We start from the raw sequence: 18,365 nt of genomic DNA, 5'->3' as shown, positions 1-18,365 counted from the left end.
TGAAAAATGTTCTATTGTTTACAAATTTGATTTAAATATATTTTTACGGCATTTTAAGGCAGTGATAGCCTAGTGGTTAAGAAACTCGGACTCTCGATTGAGAGGTCCGAAGTTCAAATCACAGGCACGCACCTCTGATTTTTGAAAGTTATGTGCCTATTAGAAATTAATTATCACTTGCTAACCGGTGAAGGAAAACATCGTGAGGAAACCTGCATACCTGAGAGATTTATAAAAAAAATCTCAAAGGTATGTGAAGTCTACCAATACGTACTTGGCCAGCGCGGTGGACTATGGCCTAATCCTTCTCATTATGAGAGGAGACCCGTGCCCAGCAGCGTTAATGGGTTGATGATGATGATGATGATGATATTTTTACGGTTTTTTCTTGTATTTTGGTCGTGACTACAAAATAAGACATTATGCAGTCGGCATAAGGAAGGAAATAGAAAATATCAGCGAAACAAATACGTAATACACAATACATTTGCGCTGCATAACGAGATAGATTACCTTCCGCAGTCGATAAGCACCATAAGTCGATATTAGCACCATACTTACTATTTTAAATGCGGGATGAAATAAAGCATCCTTAATTACCTGGAGCGTCCCAATTTAGTCCTTAAAATAGACACTCAAATGGTCTATCTCGTTTAGGGTTTTAATATTATCTGGGGTTGATTGTAGATGTCCATGGATGGCTTCTTATTTTCAGGCAGAATTCATGCACGTTTGCTACATCCTTTTTATAAACAAACTATTTTGTTATATATTTCAAGACCAAATTTTATAATTTAATACAAAGCAATTTCGCTGTCCACAAGTGTACGTACCACCTGTTTTCCTTAAGGATTCAACACAAAAGACGTTACCAACCGAATACAAACTTCAAACTTTAAACCTCTATCCTATCCATTGCTTCTTTACAAGGAATATTTTTTTCACAACCAGTTATTAGCCAGCAATGTATTTAATTTTTTTAATTATATTGTTGATTTTGATGAATTAAATTTTGCGGTTTTGTATTGACGAATGTCGGCTTAAATAGAGCATCTGTCTTTGAAGTTTTTAATTAGTTAAAAATGTTTAATTCATTTTCGTTTGACCCATAATTTTTTTACACTAAATGGGAGATGACTCGTAGTTAAGTGTATAAAATTGGGAGTACTAGTTTGTTGTTTGAAGGGATGTGGTAAGGGAGAGAGTTATTCGAGGCGTTCCAACTTAGTCGTAAAGGTAGCGACGTTTCCATGGCTGGCCTCTTGTCCCTGTAGTTCCGGGATTAGAATAGGGCTACGGTATCCCCTGCCTATCGTAAGAGGCGACTAAAAGGGGGCTTCCAGGGTTGCGGGCGGCAAGAGTGGGAGCTCGAACCGTCCAGTAAGTGACTCCAGGAAGGACGACGGTATGTGTGGTCACACACCGTCGTGAACACCAGATGGTGTGGGAGGAGCGAAAACTGCTCTCCCAGGGCAGAGCCCGATCGGGACATCGCGCTTGGAGGACTCCGGTTGCGTTCCGTCAGAGATCGTGGAGTTCTCCAACAAGCGTTGAGGACGGCCACCAGGGGGATTTTAGTGCGGTAAAAATCCCACATAACCCGACGTCGCTCTCACGTCGTCGGGTACCTTTTGAAGGTTTCCCCCTCTTTAAGAAAAAAAATGGTAGGAATCTAATCTTATGCGGAGCTGATTTGAAGGTTTCCCCCTAGAAATAAAAAGGTAGAAATCTAATCTTATGCGGAGTTCATTACAGATAATAATAGACGGCAGTTGTCACTTACCATTACTGTATTCTCATTTGCTACTTCTGTGCTTTAAAAATAGGAATTTATTACATTTTCTTATTTACTCCGATGTGTTATTTTTAACTTTCCGTTCCCAAGGGACAAAAACGGAACCCTATTACTAACCTCTGCTGTCTGTCCGTCTTCCATAGGGCTCTATCTCTTAATCCTAATCGAACATGAAATTTTAAATAATTTAATTAACCAAGAAAAAAATATTTATCGCAATAATATATTAATATCTATACATAAATCACATTATCTACATTTCAGTCAACTTGCAAGACAATGCGATATATTTGAGAGCCAGCCGAGAAATATCCGGCTCGAAGGACCGGAATATAATTTATTGTGTTAAGCTACGGAGCGTTAGGGAAAGGGTAGGTTGATTGTATTTTTATTGGTATCTAGTTTTTTTTGATGGTGGTAGAACATGGGGAATGTGATATCGTGTTAGTGTGAAGCAAGGTGAAAGATTCGCTTATTTTCCGTAACAAAACACCTTGTGAAGTGGAGGTAATGGTAGTTGTATTGAGATTCAAAAAGTGCTTTGTAAATAATCTATTTTGAATAAAAAAAATGATTTGATTAGATTTGAATCGGTATGGTGACCGCTCCCCTACGCAGGTCGTCCAATCATAAGAAATATCGACTTAAAGTGATATAAATAGATATCGTTGCAGAATATGAAAATATCATGTTATACGTAATTTGGCGCAATCCAGTACAGTTTCCGTAGTGTAGCGGTTATCACGTGTGCCTCACACGCACAAGGTCCCCGGTTCGATCCCGGGCGGAAACAATCGTTGACAATATCCATTCGTTTTTTTTTCTTTTTTTTTTGCTTAATTCTGTTTTAAAAAAACTATTTTAAATAACAATTTTTTTTTATTATCAATAAAATTTTAAAGTTCACTATAATATAACGTTATGTTAAATTTTGGATATAAAAAATACTTTTAAAATAAGATTAATATAATAAAAAGGCCGCATAATGTATATCTATATAGATTTGCGTGTGTGTGTGTTAATAGCTAGCTAGTAGTAGCTATCCAAAGTGCTACCAAATATTACGGTATTTTTTTTAAATAAAAAAGTTATTAGCTAAAGACAAATATTCGGAACATCAGTAATTTTTGGATTCGCAAAAGCTGCACTAGAGTCTTACTGTTCGCCACAGGTGAAGCACATTATTCTAGGTAACTCTTTAAACTGTGTTATTGTTGTGATTGTCAATGTAGATAAAAGTTTTATAGCTAGTGAAATAGGGCTATTATTTTAATAATTTGTACGACACATTCCATACAACTTTTTTATTCAAATTCACTCTGAAATGGAAATAAAAAGGGTTTTTTTATTGAACTCTAGCAAATTGACCTCCATAACGTAAAGTTTAAGAGTACTACTATAGCGTATTGTCATTTTAAGGAAGTGTTGCGATGTTAGGTATAAGGTTATGCACTAAAATAGGATCAAAATAGCACATTCACTTACGAGCATTTTATTTTTTGCCTGAAATCGGTATTTAGAAATAAAAACACAAAAACTTGAATATCTCAAAAACAAATCACTATAGGCTAGGGTACTTAATGACAAATCCTATTGCAAATGAGCTCTACTTTTACCCCTCCAAAGGAATGTATCGATTTTTTTTATATATATGATTATATGTATGTACGTAGTATATAGAAAGACATACAAGTGTCGTACATAGTACATAATATATTTTCTATAACTTTTCGGTAACCTTTCTTTTTTAAATATTAACTAGCTGACCCGGCAAACGTTGTGTTGTCATATAAATAAAAAAATGTTAAGGGTGAACCACCCTTATCACTTAGGGGTATGAAAAATAGATAGGAGCCGATTCTCAGACCTACTGAATATGCATATAAAATTTGGTGAAAATCCGTAAAGCCGTTTCGGAGGAGTACGGTGACTAACATTGTGACACGAGGATTTTATATATAAGATATAGAAGACAAGCATGCAGTCCAATAACTCCTTAGGAATAGCAACGCATCTGAGATCGATCTTTAGGTAGGTAGGAATCTAATCTTATCTAGGGTTGATTATAGATATCCATGGGCGGCTTAACCACTAACCACCAGACAGACATGCTTTTTTACTATTTCTATATTTTAAAAAATCCTTAAAAATATATTGTAGTTAATTGAAATTTTCAGTCGTAAAAGCTCGGGAAAGCAGGATGGAAGTATACTATCGGCGCAGCCTGTCCCATAAGTGCCCCGTCCCAGCGCTAACACAATAAATTATCTCTGGTCCTTCGAGCCGGATACTCTCAAATCATATTACAGCGAGTCGGGCACTAATGTTTCCAACGAAAGAGTCTATTGTATATACTGATTTTAGAAATGGAGAAATTGTGAAATGGGTTCTTTAAGGGTCTTGTAGACTGTAGTATACGAATCCAACGGCACCGCCGTCACACCAATTCCTGTCTTATCTAAGCGCTTTGAAGGGTGTGGTAAGGGCAACATGCTTTTCCGAAGCGTTCCTAGTCCTGAGAGATAGGAACACATCTGCGATCGACCTTAGGTAGAAATCTAATCTTATCTAGGGTTGATTACAGATACCCATGGGCTGCATAGCCACTTACCATGAAGCAAGTATGCTCTTTAACTATTCTATATGAAAAAAATCTCTTAAAAATATATTATTTAATTGAAATTTTCAATGGTAAAAGCTCGGGAAAGCAGGATGGAAGTATACTATCGGCACAGCCTGTCCCATAAGTGCCCCGTCCCAGCGCTAACACAATAAATTATCTCTGGTCCTTCGAGCCGGATACTCTCAAATCATATTACAGCGAGTCGGGCACTAATGTTCCCAACGAAAGAGTCTATTGTATGTACTGATTTTAGAAATAGAGAAATTGCGAGATGGGTTTTTAAGGGTCTTCTAGACTGTAGTATACGAATCCAACGGCACCGCCGTCACACCAATTTCTGTCTAATAACATCAGTGTTAAGGGGTGCTGGGTTCCGCTTTGGAGGATGTGTTAATGGAGACATACTTTTCCAAGACAACTTAATCCACAGCAACGCATCTATGATCGACTTTAGATTGGAATCTAATCTTATCTAGGGTTGATTACAGATGTTTCCAACGAAAGAGTCTATTGTATATACTGATTTTAGAAATGGAGAAATTGTGAAATGGGTTCTTTAAAGCAGTCATAGCCTAATGGTGAAACTCGGCCTCTCGATCGAGGGATCCGAGGTTCAAATCCCAGGCTCTGATTTTTCAAAGTTATGCGCGTGTTAGAAATTAATTATCACTTGCTTAAACGGTGAAGGAAAACATCGTGAGAATACTGCAAACCTGAGATTTATAAAAAAACATGTCAAAGGTATGTGAAGTCTACCAATACGCACTTGCCCAGCGCGGTGGACTATGGCCTAATCCTTCCCGTTCTGAGAGGAGACCCGTGCCCAGCAGTGGGACAGTAATGGGTTGATGATGATGATGAGAGTCTTGTAGTGTAGATTTGTCACTGTAGGCACCACCGACACCTATGTCCTAATAACAGCAGTGTTAAGCGCTGCTGTAATTTATTTATTTATTATTGGATTACACCACATGTTGAAGGTGGTAGAACCCTTTGTGGTTCGACTCCGGCGGCACCACCGCCGTGCTATAATCAACATATTGCTCTACCAAAGAAATAACAGAATCATGTTATCAGTAATTTAGCAAACTCTGGTACCGTTTCCGTAGTGTAGTGGTTATCACGTGTGCTTCACACGCACAAGGTCCCCGGTTCGATCCCGGGCGGAAACATTGCATTGTCATGTGTGTGATTTTTGTTTTTTTTTTTTTTAATTTTATTTATGCTATAATTCTCATCTGTTATTTTAAATATATAACAAAAATATTTTTTATTATCATTGAAATTTTAAACCATAAAATAATATCAGTCATAGTTTTATCCTAAGTAACTCGAGTGTGTATACTACTACTTTTAAATTAAGTTTAATTAAATATCTTATAATGTTGATGAATATGTATATTACGTTTACGTGTATGTGCAAATAAAAGACAAAAATACATAGAAATGAAGGTGGTAGAACCCTGTGGTTCAACTCCGGCGGCACCACCGCCACACCTATTTCTGCCTAATAACAGCAGTGTTACGCGCTGCTGTGTTCCGGTTTGAAGGGTGTGGTAAGGGAGACAGACTTTTCTGAGGCGTTCCAGCTTAGTCCTCAGGGGTAGGCTTTACTGTATATAACAGTAGCAGACAAGCATGCAGTCCTCCTGATGGTTAGTGGCCATTGCCGCACATGGACATCTGTAATCAAACCTAGATAAGATTAGTTTTCTATCTGAGGTCGGCAATCACGCGTTGCTACCGAGGATTAATTTGGAACGCCTTGGATAAGTATAATTATAATGTGAAGGTGGTAGAGGTGGTGGTATAATGATACCACCACCTCTACCACCTTCATTTCTATGTATTTTTGTCTATTATATGTACATACAGGTAAAGTTAATATAGATATTAACTATTATTTATAAGACATTTTGTTAAGCTTATTTTAAAAAATTATAGTATACACACTCGCGGTACTTAGCATAAAACTATGACTGATATTATTTTATGGTTTAAAATTTCAATGATAAAAAAATATTTTTGTTATATATTTAAAATAACAGATGAGAATTATAGCATAAATAAAATAAAAAAAAAAAAAACAAAAATCACACACATAACAATGCAATGTTTCCGCCCGGGATCGAACCGGGGACCTTGTGCGTGTGAGGCACACGTGATAACCACTACACTACGGAAACTGTACTTGAGTTTGCTAAATTACTGATAACATGATTCTGTTATTTCTTTGGGAATAAATGATATAGCACACACAAAGTGAGCAATGATAGCCTAGTGGTTAAGAAACGCGGCCTCTAGATCGAGGGGTCCGAGGTTCAAATCCCAGGCACACGCACATCTGATTTTTCAGAATTATGTGCGTATTAGAAATTAATTATCACTTGCTTAAACGGTGAAGGAAAACATCGTGAGGAAACCTGCATACCTGAGAGATTTATAAAGAAATAATCTCAAAGGTATGTGAAGTCTACCAATACGCACTTGGCCAGCGCAGTGGATTATGGCCTTATCCTTCTCATGCTGAGCGGAGACCCGTGCCCAGCAGTGGGACAGTAATGGGTTGATTATGATCACTTAGAGGTCACCTAAATGGTTAATTATATTATGCAATATTGCGAATTGTGCAATATTATTGTCCGTTTAGGGTTAATATTGAAAGTTGCGCAATGATTAAACGAAAGAGCAAGTTTAATTTTTATTGCAATGTATTTTTAACTTACTTCCCAAGGGAAAAGAGGTTATCTATTCGTCGCGTTTTTTTATGTACGTCCAGCAATTTTTTCGCGATGCCGAGACCCATCGCCATGACTCAAACACCATTAAGTGCGGCTAGTTTCACAGGGGGTCCCATTTCGAGGAAATTTTATTTTTTTTGCCAAATTTCCCGGAAAATTGGAAAATCCTGATTTCTTTTAAACTCTAATAACTCGAGTATTTCTTAAACAATTTAAATTTCCTTTTTTTTCATATGAAAGGGTGTTTCATTGCAGTACTTTCCTATCTTGACATGAATATGGTCTGATGATTAGAACTTTGAGTTATGGGGTGGAAATCATCATAACTACCCCTGTTTTTTTATATATTTTATGATAACTTACCTCCTGGCCACCCAATGGTCTTGAAACATAAAATGAACATTGAATCTAGATTAACATGATATGATGGAAAATTTGACCGTCAGCTCTTCAACCCTGATTCTGCAGTGGTGCCTTCTGCGTCAACCACAGAAGTAAGGCATTTGGAGCTTATAATTAAAGAAACGTTTTCTACACTCACAGCCCCACACCAGGATTCCCTGTGTCGTGGGTGCCATGGACACACACGTAGACAAATACACAAACAACCAGACCCGGAAACAGAAATCTAAATTCATCATTTAGATATCTGTCTGGCCGGGGATCGAACCCGGGACCCTTTGCGCGTCAAACAGGTATGATGGCCGCTCCGCCACGCGGGTCGACAATTGCTTATGAATGTGTATTGTACACTGTAGAGTCTTTTGGTGTAGATTTGTCCATGTAGGTACCATCTACACATATTTCCTAATAACAGTGTTAAGCGCTACTGTGTCCCGCTTTGAAGTATAATAAGGCATACTTATCTGAGGCTTTTCAGCTTACTCCTCAGGGGTATTTTAGAAATACATTCAAAACATTTAATTGTAGCATTATTTTAATTACTTATTTTGTGTTATTTGTTTTATGTGCCCATTTGTATAGTCACTCGTCATCAACATATACTGTCCCACTGCTGGGCACGGGTCTCCTCTCAGAATGAGAAGGATTAGGCCATAGTTCACCGCGCTGGCCAAGTGCGTATTGGTAGACTTCACATACCTTTGACAGTTTTTTATGTATCTCTCAGGTGCGCAGGTTTCCTTAGGATTTTTCCTTCACCGTTTTGCAAGTGATAATTAATTTCTAATACGCACATAACTTTGAAAAATCAGAGGTGTGTGTCTGGGATATGAACCTCGGACCCCTCGATCGAGAGGCCGAGTTTCTTAACCACTAGGCTATCACTGGCTGGTACGATTGTATGGGTTAGCATAAAAAAGAAAAAGAATGCTCTTGACGTTTGAGTTGCATTTTGCGCGAGAATAATAAACTGTTATAAATTGGTTCAATTAATAGTTTTGTTCTATTAGGTAGCACCGCGTAATCGCCGACCACAGGTAGGAAATTAATCTTATCTAGGTTTGATTACAGGTGTCCATGCGCGGCAATGACCTCTTACCATCAATTGGAGTACTTTCTCCTTTGCTACTTTTAAATATTATAAACAGTAAAGTTACTTAAAACTTTAAAATAATCTTGTAGCCTACCAACATTTTATGATGCGCCGCTACCCCCGAAGACTAAGCTGGAACGCCTTGGAAAAGTATGTCTTCCTTACCGCACCCTTCAAACCACAATAGCAGCGCTAACTTGGCTGTTATGAGGCAGAAATAGGTGTGGCGGTGGTGCCGCCGGAGTCGAACCACAGGGTCTACCACCTTCATTTCTATGTATTTTTGTCTTTTATATGCACATACACGTAAACGTAACATAGATATTCATCAATATGATAAGATATTTAATTAAAGTTAATTTAAAAGTAGTAGTATATACACTCGAGTTACTTAGGATAAAACTATGACTGATATTATTTGATGGTTTAAAATTTGAATGAAAAAAAAAAATTTTTGTTATATATTTAAAATAATAGATGAGAATTATAGCATAAATAAAATAAAAAAAAAAAAAACAAAAAGTCATTACAATACGCGATGATGTTTCCGCCCGGGATCGAACCGGGGACCTTGTGCGTGTGAAGCACACGTGATAACCACTACACTACGGAAACGGTACCAGAGTTTGCTAAATTACTAATAACATGATTCTGTTATTTCTTTCGTAGAGCAATATGATGATTATAGCACTTATGTTTTTTCCAGATTTGTATTTTTAATTGAAATTGAACTTCGATCACTAATAAGAACTAGATACACAATCCCATACAAAAATGAACTTAAAAAGTGGCGTCAAATTGACGCTAAAAACAAAGAAAAAAAAAATTGACGACCGTGGTTTGTCACTTGGACAAGGAATTAGTGGAGACGAACTGTCATTACTTTTAATATTTTTATTAGGTCGAAGTAATTAATTTTAATGAACATAATAATAATTTATCAATGAAAGTAAGTAATATGCAGTCACAATTTATTATAATAAAAATATAATAAGTTTAAAATTAAAATATAACCAAATACAAGTAATTTAATTAAAAAATCAACAAGCTGTTTACGCCGTTATCCAACGAAATATATTGCCCACGACTAAATAAATATTTAGTAAACCAACATTTATTTCAATTATTTTTACCTGTAGCACTACCATGAGTTGTTGGCATAGAAACGCCACTATAGAAATTGTAAATAGAAAACTATTGTCATTTTGATAGTGAATAACATAACTACTATCGTTACGGTATTTCTTGACAACGTCTGTCAAGTTATGACTCATGGGACCGAATTTGTATGGCAATAGATCATAATGACATTCGCTAGCGATTTGATTTCGATAGGTTTTTTACGTTACGAGTGGCTCACACTACGGAATTTAGTTCTACGAGTAACCACCAGAGGCGCTGTACAATTTTTCATACATTTATTTTACGCAGTCGCTAGCGAGTAATACTTTTGTAAACTCATGGTAGTCCTACTGACTGCCAAGGAAGGGTTATGTTTTTCGCGCGTATCTTGTATGTTTGTCTTTATTTATTTGATCGGATCTAACAAACGGCTGGATGAATGTCGACAATTAAGGTGTCATTATATTCGTCTCAATGACCCGAGTGTCCTTAGATAGGTGTTAGAAAAAAAAAAATCAAGATGGCGGATTTTTGGCGCGAAATAGTAATATTTCAAAAAAAGTTAACCGAACCTATCGAGTATGATATCAAATGAAAGGAAATTAAACGGAGATTATAAAAACATATAATTTGTATATATATAAAATAGCAAGGTGACTGACTGATTGACTGACTAAATGATTTTTTCATTTTTCAGAAATCAACGTACAGCCAAAACCGCTTAATTTAGAGTTCTGAAATTTTGCACATGGGTTCGCTATATAGCGTAAATAAGTACTAAGAAAGGCCTTTTGGAAATTCTACCCCTAAGAGGGTAAAACAGGGGATGACAGTTTTTTTCAAATCCTTTAATTTTGAAGCAACTACTGTAAAATTTAGTATTTGGCTTTCTGGATAGGAATAAAGACACACCTATTTATCCCTTTCCGAAAAATCAACCCCATAGAGGGCAAAATAAGGGTTAAAAGTTAATTTGAACAACCGTCAATTTTGACGCAAACACTATGAAATTTTGTATCTGGCTTGTTGGATAAAAATAATGAAATTCTACCCCTAACGATATAAAATAATTACTAGAACTTTGAATTACTGAAGTTATATATTCTATAAATCGTAAATGGTGGATGTTTTTCCGGAATAGTAACACGTTTTAAAAAAAGTTAACCAAAACTATGGAGTGGGGTATCAAAATAAAGGAAATTAAAAGGTGATTACAAACATATTATATGATATATACATGTGTATAACACATCGAGGTGACTGTCTGACTAAATGCGTGAGTTACTGCGCCAGACACCAACGTAAAGGGAAACCGCGGATCTTTAGCGTGCTGGAATTTTACACATAGGTTCTTTATATAGCGTAAATGAGCCCTACGAAGATAAAATAGGATAATATTGTTTGAACATCTTTTGTTTTTGAAGCAGATACCTATTATAAAACTTTTTTTTGGCTTTCTTGCTAAAAAATGATGAAACGCCTATTTCACTGTTTTTGAAAATTCTACTTCAGCCTTTATAGTGCAGTCGGGTTTTTGATTATTTTAATTAAATTACTTGCTTACTTTGTAGTGACAGAAATCCGTTGTATATTTCTTCTTAAATTTAGAGTTTTTTCCAACACCTATCTAAGGACATTTGGATATTTGAGACGAATATAATGACACCTTAACTGTCGAAATTCACCCAGCCGTATGTTAGATCCGAGGGAATAAAATGCAGTGCAGCTAAAGTCCGCTTATAAAGATACATACAAGATACGTGCAAAAAACATAACCCTTCCTTGGCAGTCGAGTAAAAATAAAAATATGGAATCAACAGGATGCCATTAATTCCCTTGAATGAAGTGAGTTTATTGGAAAACAGTCTTTTCGATGGATTTTTATTTTTTTTCCGTATCTTTTTTGGCTATGTTAAGCAATCTTATTTTAGTGTATCTTTCGACAATAGACTTTATTATAATAATTCTATGACTATTGTCGCGGCAGTTGGATGAAAAGACATCATAAAATATATTAAATAATAATTTACTTAATAATTTCATTTCACTCATTTACTATTTACTCATTGCCTATGTTTAATTATTATACAAAACAAATATTTTTATATAACAAAAAAAAGAAAAAAAAATAATTAAATTAAAGAAAAAAATATAAAAGAATAGCGTCTCCATTCAAGTTAGAACAGAGTCACCATGTAACCCGAACAAATCAAGTGGGCTTGCAATAGTAAGAATTGTACGTTTAGTAACAGACTTTACAATTTAAATGGTTTATACATTCTGTTGATTTTTGTTGATAATTTTTAAAACTTAAAAATAAATTATTTACGAACGAAATAGCAGTATTTATAATTGAGTGATAGCAATTACCTACTTATAATAATAATACTTACCGAAAATACGATATTCCATCATTTGTTAGCGTACTAGACGTGTGATTTTTGCAGTTTTGAACGAGCACTGAGGCATGTTTATTCTCCGAACGTTCAAACACTACTAACCTAAAAGCGCACCCAAATGTCTATTTGGGTGCTTTTTTCGTCGCGCCATTTTTTTGTCGCTGATTGTGTATCTAGTTCTTATTAGTGATCGAAGAAATTGAATAATAAAATTGATTAATACGTTTGAGATTTTTTTATAAATTTCTTAGGTATGCAGGTTTCCTCACGATATTTTTCCTTCACCGTTTACCAAGTTAATTAATTTCTTATTTCTTATACGCATATAACTTTGAAAAATCATAGGTGCCTGGGATTTGAACCCCGGCCACCTCGATCGAGAGGCCGAGTTTCTTAACCACTAGGCTATCACTGCATCTACGTAAGTAGTAGACTACTAAACTACGTAAGTACTATACTAATAAAATAATATCTATATTACAAAAACAAAAGTTAATTCAATTAATAAATTGCTCCACCCAAAAGTTAATTCATAATTGGTCAGTGAAAAAAATATTAAAAGTGCATAATAGCTATTGTATTAACCGTTATGCAATAAAAATTAATTAATTTTACACCAAAATATTATAATTCAATTTAGTAACAATATTCACCAATTAGTTATGATAGACAATGATGAATAATATTATGCGTGATGATTAATTTTAAGTTCCCGTTCAGTTATTGTTGACAATTGTTTGAATATTTGTAAATTAATTTTGCAGCGCTTGTTTTTTTTTTATAATATAGGTGTAGCAGACGAGCATGCAGTCCACCTGATGGTAAGTGGCTGCTGCCGCCCATGGACATCTGTAATCAACCCCAGATAGAGTTAGATATTCCTACATGAGGTCGGCCACAGATGCGCCGCTACCCCTGAGGACTAAGCTGGAACGCCTCAGAAAAGTCTGTCTCCCTTACCACACTCTTCAAACCGGAACACAGCAGCGCCTAACACTCCTGTTATTAGGTAGAATTAGGTGTGGCGGTGGTGCCGCCGGAGTCGAACCACAAAGAGTTCTACCATCTTCACTGTTGTATTTTGAGTAGTTTTTTATTGCATTTGGAAAACTAATATAAGATTGAGCTATATTGCGTTTAAAATAGCTGATGTATATTTGAAACGTATAGCGCCCCGCGGCTTTTATAGATTTCAACTATCCATCAGGAAGATTCAAATTCAAATTCAAATCATTTATTGCCTGAAAATGGGTAGGTTGATTTGAGATTTTTTTTTATAAATCTCTCAGGTACATACACATATCGCACATATCGCACATAACTTTGAAAAATCAGAGGTGCCTGGGATTTAAACCTCGGACCTCTCGATCGAGAGGCCGAGTTTCTTAACCACTGCTATTGCTAGAGGGTTCTACCACCATAAAAACTCACCATCAGATAGACTACGTACTTATTTGCTATTTGTACTATATAAAAAAGCTACTTAAATTTCATCAAAAGAAGCAAATATGCAACCTATAAATTCACCTATACTCGCAAGTAGGTGCATCCTAACCCAATAACGGTCAGGAGTCAATTGTTTGCCCCTACATACAGCGACGCATCTGTCCGCTGCACCTGCGGCTATCGACCTGTTACTGTCGCTTTTTATACGTAACCGGTTTGTATGATGTGGATGGTTGTAACAAGATGTGGTCAGTATTTTTTGTAAGCTTACGATTATGGTTTTGTTTGAGAAATATTTTTTGAGTGAATGTTCTTATATGTTATTGTTCCATGAGGGTAAGTTTCATAGTAGTATGAAATAGGACAAAAATGTATGACTTTAAGTCACTGGGTTTTCAGGTCTATGTAATTTAGATTCTTGTGCGCTAGTGACAAGAAGTGTAGGTGTAAATAATATATAAATACCAGTGAGTGGTGTCGCAACTTCCCTTGGCGACGGTTGTCCTTGATGCAGCACACACACACTTGCGTCTTCCGAATAGGTCCCTCGAGGACCTCTGTAATAAAATATATTTTATCTCGTCCCGTGACGAACTCAAAATTATACTATGCCCAAGTTTATCACGCAAGTCAACTGAGTACTGGTAGAGTTCATCTGTCGTTAATCGAAATCTTAGGTAAAAAGATTGTTTTCATAGTATTTCCCTTACTTTTTAAAGAAGTTTTGTATTTATTAAATTAGTTATAACTTGAAATATAGACATAATATCGAAAGATTAACGTGGCTTATCTGTATATTCAGCACGTTAAAGAAAATGTTAGTAAAATTAATGTCATAACTTTAAAAAATCAATGGTGCCTCAATTCGAATTTCACAGACCCAATGTGATTCGTGGAATTTATACGATTCTGCTGTCCCAAGTTAATGTTTATTATAACGTTATTTATATTACGTGACCAATATTCTCCATTATATATTGTTCTTCTCCATTATTTATTTTACTGGTTCCCTCTCGCATAACTCGAGCTCGATCAAACCGCTCTACGACCGGACGTAGGTTGTTTTTTTTCGTTTTGTGACATCATTGCGTCTGTCTATTTAGTTATCTGCTGCCTGTGAATCGTAACGACTGGTAGGTACTACGTAATTGAGATAGTCGTGTCGTAAGTTGATAAATGGATCATGATTATTAAATTAGAGGTTTAAGTACAAGATAAAATTGGGAAGCCTCATTATGATTTATCTAGGAATTAATACGATAGCCTGACTGTAATTTCATTTTTTATAGAGAACTAGCAAAGACTAATTTTGTTTCTTTTTTAGCTAACAAGCGTGTATTTTATTTGATGGTAAATGGTCGTTGCCTATTGAGATCCGTTGCCAAGTCTTACCGATGAGTACTAAGTTGGAAAGCTTCGTATAATTGTGTCCTTTTTATAATAGGCAAGTGACTACTGCCGTTCGTGATTATCTGTAATCAACCCCAGATAAGATTAGATTCAAACCTGGGCTCGGTCGCAGATGCGCCGCTTCCCCTGAGAACTAAGCTGCAATGCCTCAAAAAAGTATGTCTTTCTAACCACAACAATTGTTTATCTAGTTTCATTCTGACTTGAAAGATATATTATTACATAACTTTCAAGTCAAACACCGCAGCGCTGAGCAGACTTAAAACTGTTATAATAAGGCAGAAATATATTTTTTAATATGGTGTTAGATAGGCTACTTATCATTCTAAAAATATTTAAAGTAAATGGATAAGAACATAAAAATTATGAGACGAAATCCACATGTGGGCAAAGTTGGCATATCTAAATGTACAAATTATTAATAATATGGCTACCATGTGTTAATTGCAAAAAAATTGAATTTGAATTTGAAATTAATTGCAATTTTTATACATATGTGCCGAACCATGAATTAAACCGGAAATCTCCCACCAACATCATAATAGTATATTATCCAATATTATGCCGAAAGCATTATATATTTGTATCTTTCTCTTTTATCTGTTATGTTCATATTTATCAATTTCAAACGTTGTGTTACAGTTTCCGTAGTGTAGCGGTTATCACGTGTGCTTCACACGCACAAGGTCCCCAGTTCGATCCCGGGCGGAAACATTATTTTTGATAAACACTTTTTTTCAACTATTTGCATTTGAAAAAAATAACAAGTAGTCGATGGACTGACTCAATTTTCTTACATAATTGCATTTCTATGTAAAAAAAATTATTTATTGTTTGGTATTCTCACGGGAGTATAAAACTGAACCACAGTACAATTATCTATATACTTACAAGTATATAGATACTACATAGATATAGATTCTCATATCATTACTATTATAAGTATATAGATTATCTATATACTTACAAGTATATAGATACTTGTATTGTGACAACCATAGAGATGTAATAATAGCCGGGTCTATCTAGATTGTTTAGTATAGATTTGCGTAAATCATCTCAAAGTACATCGTACTCGTGTAATAATAATATAGCTACCCTAATAGTGTTTGTGTAGAATAATTCTAATTTTAAAGTCAATAAATGGCATAGCCATAATAATCAAGAGTGGGGATTTGTTGTATCCAAAAGAACCTAAAATTGCTTTATATATGCAAAAAGTCTTTCCATATAAAGCAATATAAATGAATACAAACCCTGCAGCATTTAATACATCATCGACGAAAATTGAATTAATTTATTAAAATTTACTATTTTCAAAAAGGAAATTCTAGTTACCACGTCGAATAGTGTGATATTCATTATCGCAATAAATCTGCCAATAATTATTTATTATTTGGAGAAATTTTACATAATAATAGTAGCGGATGCAACGTAATCAATCATGATACAAAATATTATTCACCATATTGCCTATCATAATTCATTGGAGAATAATGATATTGCTCAATATTATTTTAGTTCAGAATTAATTAGACTTGAATTGTATATGTTTTAACACTAACCGCTGAACGGTGGTTTGTGTAGCTTATTTTGTTATTAAATTGAATAATAACACACCGTTTTAGCGTTATTTTATAGTCCATAGTTTAGTAGGTGTGATAAGGGTTGTCCCTGTCCCTGCGACTAAAAGAGGGCTTCCGGGGTGGCGAGCGGCAACAGTGGGAGCTCGAACCGTCAAGCAAGCGACCCCGGGAAGGACGGCGGTATGTGTGGTCGCATACCGTCGTAAACACTACATGGTGTGGGAGGAGCGAAAACTACTCCCCAGGGTAGAGCCCGTTGGACATCGCGCTTGGAGGGCTCCGGTTGTGTTCCGTTGGAGATCCCGCAGTTCTCCAACAAGCGTTGAGGACGGCCACCAGGGGGTTTTAGTGCGGTAAAAATCCCACATAACCCGGCGTCGCTCCCACGTCGTCGGGTATCTTTTGAATGTTTCCCCCTCGAGAAAAAAAAGGTGTGATAAGGCTACTTACATATATGTGTCGTTTGAAATTAGTCCATAGGTGGCATTTATGACTATTTTTATGTTCAGCTTTTTATGCAATAAAGACATCAAACGAGCACGCAGCCCTCTTTATGATAAATATCGGTAATGGACGACAGGTGCATTGCAACCCCTGACTAAGTTGAAATGCCACTACACTCCCACCGAAATGCAGAACTGCTTCATACTAAACAGCGCGGAGTTACCTCCTACGAACTCCCAAATCCGTGATAGACTAATAAAAAAACATGGCCTCTTGATTGAGGGGTTCGAGGCACCTCTGATTTTTTTAAAGTTAAGTGCGTATTGCAAATTAATTATTAAGTACGTGCTGAAAGCGGTGAAGGAAAACATCGTGAGGAGACCTACATATCTGAATATTAAACAAAAAAATTCAAAGGTATATGAAGTCTACCAATTCGCACTTGGCCAGCGCGGTGGACTATGGCCTTCCTTCTCATTCTGAGAGGAGACCCGTGCCCAGCAGTGGAACAACAATGGGTTGATGAACTCCCAAGTCGTATGAACCTATTAATATTTTTCAAGTAACTTTCGCTGTAATGGCTTCTAATTTCGTGACAACGTGACCGCAATACACAATCACGTCATTAATTCATACAAACAAAGTGCGATAGCCGAAAAAAGTATCTGAACTAAGTTCATTAATTAATTTATGAGGTCCAAGATGGCCGAAACAGCCATTAAACGTATCATTAATTAATGCGCCCCATTTTGGGGATTTCCTTAAAGGAAAATGTTACTGTTTCTGACTTTTATCTGGTTTTCTGAAATTAACTTCAACAATGATAAGTGATAAGGGAGACATACTTTACTGAGGGCACCGAGGCGTTCCAGCTCAGGCCTCAGGGGTATTTTTTTCTTTTTTATAATATAGGTGTAGCAGACGAGCATGCAGTCCACCTGATGGTTAGTGGCGTCTGCCCAATGGACATCTGTAATCAACCCGAGATAGAATTAAATATTCCTACCTGAGGTTTACCACATATGCGCCGCTACCTCTGAGGACTAAGCTTACTAAGGTTTCCGAAAAGTATGTCTCCCTTACCACAGCCTTCAAACCAGAACACAGCAGCGTTAATCACTGATGTTAATAGGCAGAAATAGGTGTGGCGGTGGTGCCGACTTAGTCGAACCATAAAGGGTTCTACCACCTTGAAATTTTACCGAGGCGTTCCAGCTCAGTCCTAAGGGTAATGCAGCTGTAACCGACTATCTAATCCTATCTACGGTTGATTACAGATGTCCATGGGCGGCAGTAGCCATTTA

General features: G+C 36.1%; 5 non-coding genes across 5 annotated transcripts; 3 read left to right on the top strand and 2 right to left on the bottom strand.

Annotated features, from left to right (window-relative positions):
- The first annotated feature begins 2,515 nt into the window (after positions 1–2,515).
- TRNAV-CAC (transfer RNA valine (anticodon CAC)) lies at positions 2,516–2,588 on the top strand. Its single transcript has one exon. It is a non-coding gene; the product is annotated as a tRNA-Val (tRNA).
- Positions 2,589–5,517: 2,929 nt separating this feature from the next.
- TRNAV-CAC (transfer RNA valine (anticodon CAC)) lies at positions 5,518–5,590 on the top strand. Its single transcript has one exon. It is a non-coding gene; the product is annotated as a tRNA-Val (tRNA).
- A 941-nt stretch (positions 5,591–6,531) lies between these two features.
- On the bottom strand, positions 6,532–6,604 carry TRNAV-CAC (transfer RNA valine (anticodon CAC)). The gene has a single exon. It is a non-coding gene; the product is annotated as a tRNA-Val (tRNA).
- A 2,592-nt stretch (positions 6,605–9,196) lies between these two features.
- TRNAV-CAC (transfer RNA valine (anticodon CAC)) lies at positions 9,197–9,269 on the bottom strand. Its single transcript has one exon. It is a non-coding gene; the product is annotated as a tRNA-Val (tRNA).
- A 6,403-nt stretch (positions 9,270–15,672) lies between these two features.
- TRNAV-CAC (transfer RNA valine (anticodon CAC)) lies at positions 15,673–15,745 on the top strand. Its single transcript has one exon. It is a non-coding gene; the product is annotated as a tRNA-Val (tRNA).
- Positions 15,746–18,365: the final 2,620 nt, after the last annotated feature.

Source organism: Epargyreus clarus, unplaced genomic scaffold, assembly GCF_041222505.1.
Source record: "Epargyreus clarus isolate Ecla_fem2 unplaced genomic scaffold, WU_Ecla_fem_2.2 ptg000011l, whole genome shotgun sequence".
NCBI lineage: Eukaryota > Metazoa > Arthropoda > Insecta > Lepidoptera > Hesperiidae > Epargyreus > Epargyreus clarus.
This window is presented reverse-complemented; position numbering and strand designations above follow the sequence as displayed.